Here is a 6,008-nt window from a genome sequence, read left to right as displayed (position 1 = left end):
AGTTTCAGATATATAGGGATTATGTTTGGGTTATTTTTGTTGAAAGGAAGGTAACTTGGAGAAAATCTAAAGGTGGAGTTACCATGGTGTTCTCCAAAAATTAAATTGCTCTTGCAATAATTCAAGATATCCTCTAGTATAGGTTCTGTATATTCCTTCATTAAACAAAAATCCCAATTAAAAGGAAAAATAAATCAGCAAGCTGGTGGTGTTTGGAGTTCAGGTAGCTATTAAGTGCCAATCAGAGGCATTCCTGAAATGTTAAGTTTCCATTGAATTATCTGCCATTAATATTTAGGGGTCATCTACCATGGGATTTTAAGACAAGTTGAACTAGATTTCTTCTTAGTGTCCTACATGAAATTTCAGTTGACTACTAGCATGATATGTCCAAGTTTGTTTTTTCAGTTGCTCCCCACCTACTGAAAGAGAGTAGGTGTGAAGGTACAGAACAGAACCAGAACTAGTGTAAAAGATGATAGGCAGTTGGCGCATAAACATTAAAGAAGAATTCACTCTCAAGTTCGTTCAAAAAGTATAGGGTCTGTACTGTAATGACCTTGAGAGTAAGTACCTCCAGTTTTCTTGGAATGTAACACAGAATGTGCTTACTGAAGGTTAAGCATCTTTAATATTTTTATTTATGTTAATTGGAAAGTAGCATTAAGCTACCAAGAATTGGTTTAGATTTCACTGCAAACTTTATCTGTACACATTACCTTATTTTCCATTATGATCATCAAGTTTTTCCTTACGTGAATTTCACAGACATTTTGAATCCACTGTTAAATCACAACATTTCAGCTATTTCGGCTTACATCCAACAGTCAACTCTTTTCTCAGGTTTCATTTACCTTCCTATTTTGAGTGGGTAATCTCTATTCCTTGGCCTTTCTGATTGTTTTCAGATGAATAGGAGAAGGACTGGAATTCTCCTCCTTTCCCTCTAACCTTAGTTTCACATAAAAATAGCCCATGAATAAAAGTGAAATATTTGTTAGAATTTGGTAGCTAGAATTATGCCAGGCAATTTAGAGAGTTTCTGGGATAATGAGCTTCATATAATTTCATTATGACTCTTCTCTTACTTCTTTGCTAATGAGTTTTATGGGGCATATTCAGATCCACTTTTGTTTCTTTAAAATGAAATCCAAAGAGTTATATCCTAATAAGAGTATATTTTAGTTATTCTACATAATACAAATTACTTGAGAGACATGAACAATGTAAGTATATATGTTTAACACTATATGTTTTGGTTTACTGTCTTACATAGTTACTTTACTATTTTGTGTAAGAGTAGCATGTTCCTTCTGTCATCTTGAGCTGCTGGTCCTGATCCTGGAGCAAGTGGCACTTTTAGCTTTGTTCATAGCTGAGTTTACATGAATAATGGGTGAGGGTAGATGGGGCACAGTGAACTTTTCCTGGTAAGCTGATTTTAGAAACAAAGGGAATAATTGTGTTAAGGATGGAGATCCACCTTTGTAAATGCTACAATGTACTCCCACCCAGCACAACAACAACCAAAAAGAATGGAGATCCCATCTCAGATACTAAGCAAGGGGCTAAAAGGAAGCCAAAAGGCTGCTATATTCTCTTTTGAGAGGTAAGAGATCCCCTTAGAATTATCCCCTTAGTGCATTTCTTATGTCCATTTTAAAGAATAAATAGCTAGGTAAAATACTAGTGTAGGTAAAATAAATAACCACATAAAAGGGAAATAGATGCAGCAGTAAAATCAATATGTAGTTGCTTAAAAAGGAAAAGAAAGAAGCCAGATACAGTTGTTTATCTAAATCAGAGGAGCTAAAAGCCAAATGGAGATCTGCAATAATGTGATCTGAGCCTCTCTTGGAAGAACTCTTACTCTTTCAGCACTGGAAGGTATCTTTATGTTCCTCCTCCTGCTGGGTCCTGCCTTAGACATTAGATACTTGAACATTCCTTGAGGAAGAAGTTGTTGCTCTCCTCTCTTAGTCTTCAGTTGCAAGCCAAAACAAATGAGGTTTTGACATTCCCTTGTTTCTGCAATTTGGACAGTTCCTTTTACTTACAGATTACCGAAGTTGCATAAAAACTGGCAAGAGTTGGAGCCATGAAAAATTAGCATTTAAGCAGGTGGGAAAAGTGAAAGCAGTTTATATGAATAGTATAATCATTCCCCAGTTCCAAATAAATTTACTTCATTCTTCTGGTGCTTCATTCATGCTTTTTGCAGCTGACCATATTGTCTTAAGACCATTATATCTTAAGGCATAAAGCCTTAGTTTAAGGAGCTAAATTCTCCTTAAAACAACCTCTTTATTTTTATTTATTTAGTTTTTGCAGTACTGGGGTTTGAACTTGGGACCTAATGCTTGGTAGGAAAGCACTGTTTCCTCTTGAGCCACTCTGCCAACCCTTTTTTATGATGAGTTTTTTTGAGATAGGGTCTTGTAAACTGTTTGCCCAGGGCTGACTTTGAGCCATGATCCTCCTGATTTCTGCCTCCTTTTATTTTTCTTTATTGAATTTTATTTTTTCTTTATTTTTTGTTGTTCTGGGTGGGGGTACATTGTGGCATTTACAAAGGTTCTTACAGTGCATCAAATATATCATACTTGAATTCACCCCCTCCACCACTCTCCTTAGTAGCTAGGGTAATAAGCATGAGCCATTGGCACCTACCTCTTTAAAACACAAAGAGACCAGAATGAATAGTAGCAATAATTTGTGAATGTTCTGAAGTGGAGGGATCAGAGTGAGTGTGAGAGGACAGGACAGGCTCCTTATAAAGATGCCATTTGAGCTAGGTTTTCAAGGGAGGACAAGATTTATATTAGATGGGGAAGAGGCCATTCCACAGAATTCTTCACATCCAGATGGGGATCTGTGTCCTTACTATAGACCCCTTCAGCTCTTGTCATTTTTAAACAGAGGTGGCTGAACTAAGTTCTTGGAATAATCTATAACTGAATATATAGTTTGCTTCTACTAGGCTTGAGTTCAGGTATGACATAATATAATCTAGATACATAAAAAACTCAAGCCGGCTTGAACTAGTTGCACATATACAAAAGCGAAGAGAAAGAGCAATTGAAAAAGCTTTCTAAGAATTTGCTATTAATACCTTTATTGAACTTGCATATAAAATGTGTTTTGAAATTCATTGCAGCCTCAAGGGTATGTAAAACCTGTTTTTATCTCCTCTTCATTAATACGGATCAGAAGCTTCATTAGGTTTAAGTGTCACTGATAAGCTTAAGACTTACTTAGAGGAGAAGGAAGGAAAAGATCAACTGGATGGGGACAAAGGAAGCTGAGGACAGGAGCTCTAGGGAAAGGAGGGTGATCGAATTGTTCCCAAAAGTGCCAATAACAGTAGTCTCAAGTGTGACATTTACTTTCTTATCTTTATATATTTTTAAATAAAGTTCAAATCTGTGTGCATATGCTAGTTAAACATTTGTGTATTATATAGTGGCCTTGTACTTGAAGATGTACCTAGCCTTGGTAGGATGGAAAAATTCAAACATTTTAACACCATGCCTATTAAACTCAGATGAAGTGCATTTTCATGTTCTTGAATTTTTAATTTTGAATTAAGAAAAAATTCAGGACTCAGGTTGAAAATGACAAGACTATGTTTTCTTTCAGCTAATAATTTTTTCAAAGATTGTAGATCATCTGGTACACAGATGATGTAAAAAGCACATCCCCCATACACTTTCAATGTTGCTGCTTTCCAGATGGCTATTACTGAAAATTTCTACATTTAGACAAATCCTGCTGCACGATTCTCATAATGTAGTTTTCATTATGCTGATTGTCTTAATACTGCTTATGTTCTTATAATGGGATGTAAAGAATTAAGAATAAATGTGTCAAAATTGCCTAAAAATCATCACCTATTGAAGTTAAAAAAATAGACATTTACATCTTCAAATCCCCATGTTTGTATGTTGCATTATTCTGTACAATACAATTAGTAATGTTATTTTGAAAAGCATTATGCAGTAATTAGTCAACTGCTGGAAGGTTTGAAGTTCTTATCATTATATACATATGAATTCAGAAGAAGAAAATAAAATCTATAAATTTTAAAAGCATGATTATGTTCTCAAAACTTTGATAAAATATGTCATATGATAATGTGAGCAAATTGAAACTCTATGCTAACATGAGTCACTATACATTTGAAATTTTTGTAAAGATAGTTCTGCTTTGTCCCTGTTCAAGGTAATTCAGTTATTGAAATAGTAAGAGAACTTCATTTTATGTGGATTATATGTCTGAGGTATACCCATTGCAAGGACTTTCTAGAGAAATTTACAATAGTAAGTACTATTGAAAAGAACATTATGTTGTCAGATAGCTAATAATGTTATTGCAGAATGCAGCGGCCTTTTCTCAATTCCCATCCAACTTGACCTTTTGGTCTCATAGTGCACTATTGACTATTCCATTTTGAAACATTCCCCCTTGGACTCATTCTCTTACCATTCTGATCCGTTTCAGTCTGATTTTCTTTGTTCTACAAACTGTGGCTTCCCAAAGTTTTGTTCTCATTTATCAGTGTTAGAAGTATATAGTAGAAAGAACATTTTTAAAGATCTGTGTTCTGAGCTGAGGGTGTGGCTCAAGTGGAAGAGCTTCTGCCTAGCAAGCATGAGGCCCTGAGTTCAAACCACAGTACCACCAAAAAAAGATTTGTGTTTGAGTTCTTCTTTTGCTATCATGTTGTTTCATGGTTGAGCTTAAATTCTTTGGACATTTATTATCTTATAAAAAAACAGAGAATTGTGTCCGGTAATTCCTTTTTTTTTTTTTTTTTGCTCTACTGGGGTTTAGAACTCAGGGCCTCACACTTACTAAGCAGGCTCTCTACCACTTTAGCCACTTTGGCTACCCAGAGTTAGATCACTTCTAAGGTCTATTCTAACCACCATATTCTGAGAGTCTGTGGGTGAATGGCTCTTAAATCCAAATCTTGAAGTTTTCATCTCTTCTTGTTCCCTATTTTCAACTGCTCTTGTGAATTAGATGTTCATTCATCACCTAAATTAAAACATGTGCGAAAGTGAACACTTCTTTTCTCTCAACATATTTCTTTTTTAAACCTCAGTGATTTCTTTAGTTCCCTGGCTAGAAGATTGGAGTCATCTATTACTATTTCTTTTCCTTTGTCTTCAATACCTAATGTTTGCTTAGTCTCCATGTCATTTTTTCCCTGTATTTTGAAATGAGTCTGTGATTTTTCACTTCTCCCGTTTTACTGTCAGGACTTAGGGTAGTCTAGGCCTTGTAGTTCTCTCCTGTCCTGGGCAAGTAGTTTCAGAAGAGGAACACTAGGAAACCAAACAATGCATCTAAAGGGCAAAGGCAGGGCTGAGAACAGAGTAGGCATTATATTATGTCCAATCCAAGGGATTCTTTTGAGAGAGATATTTGGGATGGGGCTGCAAGTAGCATTTGGAAGATGGCTAAGAGGTAGGTCCATACATTAAATAAGAATGTGTGATTGGGCTGGAGGTGTAACTCAAGTGGTAGAGTGTCTGCTTCACAAGGACAAAGCTTGACTTTCAGAATAGAGTGGTGCATGGAGGTTTGACCTCTTCCTCAAGGGTACACAATGAACTGTTGAGTAGGTAACTCAGTGTTAGAGTATGTGCTAAGCATGCACGAGGCCCTCGGTTGGATTCCCAGCACTGCAAAAAATTGGACACTGCAGTGTTAATAAATATTTTTTAAAAATCACATTACCAATAAAGCTAGGATATCAACTTATTTTCTCAGTTCTTTGCTAAATTGCTATAGGAAAAAAGAAGACACGAGTGTAAATTAAAAACGTAGTAACATCTCACTTCAAGTCCACTCAAAATTCTGTGGCTTTCAAAGCCATCTCTAACTCCAGTATTTCTTCTCTCACTTTGGACATGGATGTTTTACCCTAGCCAGAAAGGTATCTTTACTTTTCTTGTCATATACCAGGGTTCATGATTGCCTCAATTCTTTTGACCATGTTG

The sequence above is a fragment of the Castor canadensis genome, chromosome X, assembly GCF_047511655.1.
Source record: "Castor canadensis chromosome X, mCasCan1.hap1v2, whole genome shotgun sequence".
Taxonomy (NCBI): Eukaryota; Metazoa; Chordata; class Mammalia; order Rodentia; family Castoridae; genus Castor; species Castor canadensis.
This window is presented reverse-complemented; position numbering follows the sequence as displayed.